General features: G+C 38.9%; 1 non-coding gene across 1 annotated transcript; it reads right to left on the reverse strand.

Annotated features, from left to right (window-relative positions):
- Window positions 1-426: 426 nt before the first annotated feature.
- LOC132287553 (small nucleolar RNA R71) lies at window positions 427-532 on the reverse strand. Its single transcript, XR_009473061.1, has one exon. It is a non-coding gene; the product is annotated as a small nucleolar RNA R71 (small nucleolar RNA).
- Between the last annotated feature and the right edge of the window lie 2012 nt (window positions 533-2544).

The following is a 2544-nucleotide window of genomic DNA, read 5'->3' on the forward strand; positions in this document are numbered from 1 at the left end:
GAACAACGTAATACACCGGGTAATAATGGTAATGGGAATGGAGAACAGGTTCCACCTATCCCTCCACAACCACAATTGAGGGACCATTTTATTCCTACCACATACATTTCTCCTTCATGTTTTGTTTTTTCGGATGCTGATGCAACTAATTTTGAGATCAAGCCTGCTATGATCCAAATGCTTCCTACCTTCTATGGGTATGCAACAGAGGATCCTAAAAGCATCTGGATGTGTTTTTGGAATTTTGTTTAACTACCAAGCTGAATACTCTTACCAATGATTCATTCAGAATGCGACTTTTCCAATTCCCTCTCAAGGAAAAAGCAAGAACTTGGTTACAATCCCTTCCAACAGATTCCATATCTACATGGGACATGTTGCAATAGGAGTTCTTGAAGAAGTACTACACTATGGATAAAACCACACAAATGAGAAGAGAAATCATGGCATTTTCCCAAATCCCGGGAGAACAGCTCCATGATGCATGGGAGAGATATAACAATATTCTGAGAAACTGTCCACACCATGATATTGCTAAATGACACTTAATACAGATCTTCTATGATAGTCTTACTGATTCTTATAGAAATATAGTCGATGCTTCCAGCAATGGAGCTTTTCTACGAAAGAGTCCGGCTGATGCTTGGGAACTGTTTAAGGCCCTAAGTGAAAACTCAGTACAACATGCTTCTTCCTTTAGGTCTAGGTCTTCACCTAGAATGTGTAAGGTTGAAAAAATTTATGAGGTAGATAAATCTAGTGAGTTAGCCGCTCAAATAGAAGCCTTGAACTGTAGGTTCGACTAAATTTTATCATCTGGCTTTGCTCCTATTGTTAATCCACAAATTGCCTTACCCAAGGAAGTTTGCTCCATCTGTATTAATCCAAACCATTTTGCTGACGCTTACCCTATACTAGGACAATCACCTGAGATCCCACAGGAGCAAGTGAATGATGCATTCTCTAGACCAGCCTATAATCCATATTCTTCTACATACAATCCTGGCTAGAGAGATCATCCCAATCTGTTATGGCGTAATCCAAATCAAAGAAACACTGCTCCCCAATCTCAAGGGCAGTATCAAAATTCATCCAATCTTATGCCGCAAAATAATTCTTTCAGCCAATCTGGTATTTATTGTCCACCTTAGTTTAGAAATCAACCCACTCAAGCTTCTAATCTTCCACCTCCTCCTAGAAATTCTGCGTTTGAGGAACAAGTACTCAATGCTCTTGTTGATCTGAAAGCCAATACCCAACTTCTTAATTCTCATTCTCAAGCCATAGCAAAGCTAGAGGCCCAAGTTGAGCAAATAGCGAGTACTCTATCTCGAAGAGAGGATGAAAAGCTTCCTAATTAGCCAATAGCCAACCCGAAAGGGTAGACTTATATGATTGATGAAACCAATTCCTTAAGTATTCATTATGAGCAAGTTCAGGCTATCACGACATTGAGGAGTGGTCGAGTGGTTGATAACCAAGTTGAAAAAGGACAGGAGGTAAAAGAAAGACTTAGGATTCCTATAATTCCTATCATTCATAATCCACATCCCAATGATGTTTCCTCAAGTGCTATTCCACAATCTACAAGAGGAGTTGAAGGTGGAGTCACTTTTTCATCTGCCCCTAACCCTGAGATGGCTTATGAGCCAAAAGCACTTTATCCTGAACGTCTCAAGGAACCCTCCCACTTTGGTAAACAAGGGAAGAAAATTCAAGATATGATGGAGGTCTTTAAACAGGTCAAAATCAATCTTCCTTTGCTCGATGTTATAAAGCAAATTCCAGCCTATTCTAAATTTTTAAAGGACTTGTGCACTCTTAAGAGAAAATTCAAAAGCCAAGTTCCTAAGAAAGTTTGTCTCACCGAATATGTCAGTGTTATTCTTAAGCACAACACTCCTTTAAAGGTTAAAGATCCTGGAGCTCCTACAATTTCTTACACCATTGGAAACAATGTGATAGAGCGAGCACTCCTTGACCTTGGAGAAAGTGTTAATCTTATTCCTTACTCGGTGTATGAGAAGTTAGGTTTGGGAGATTTAAAACCTATATTGGTTGTTCTACAGCTTGCTGACCGTTTTGTCAGACAACCACGAGGTATTGTTGAAGATGTACTCATAAAAGTGGACAAGTTCTATTTTTCGGCTGATTTTCTAGTTCTTGATACAGAACCAGTCCACGATTCCAAAAAGTATATTCTAGTCATTCTTAGGTGACCTTTTCTAGCCACATCGAATGCTTGCATTAACTGTAGGACTGGAGCTATGGATTTATCTTTTGGGAATATGAAAGTCAAGCTAAACATCTTCAATGCTATTCATCATCCCCACGATGATAGTGAATATTTCTTCTTTGATGTTATTGATGAGTTGGTTGAGGAATCACTCCTAACTATTTTATCTTAGGATCCGTTAGAAGCTTGTCTGAGTCACTTTAACTATGAAGATTTCGATATCGATGCTTCAATAGTTGAAGTGAATTCTTTACTCAACTCCACTCTTATCACAAATTTTCCTCCATGGAAATCTAGGTTAGAGCCTC

This window comes from Cornus florida, unplaced genomic scaffold, assembly GCF_030987335.1.
Source record: "Cornus florida cultivar Cherokee Brave unplaced genomic scaffold, ASM3098733v1 CherokeeBrave_3.0.0_Hap2_Chr11, whole genome shotgun sequence".
NCBI lineage: Eukaryota > Viridiplantae > Streptophyta > Magnoliopsida > Cornales > Cornaceae > Cornus > Cornus florida.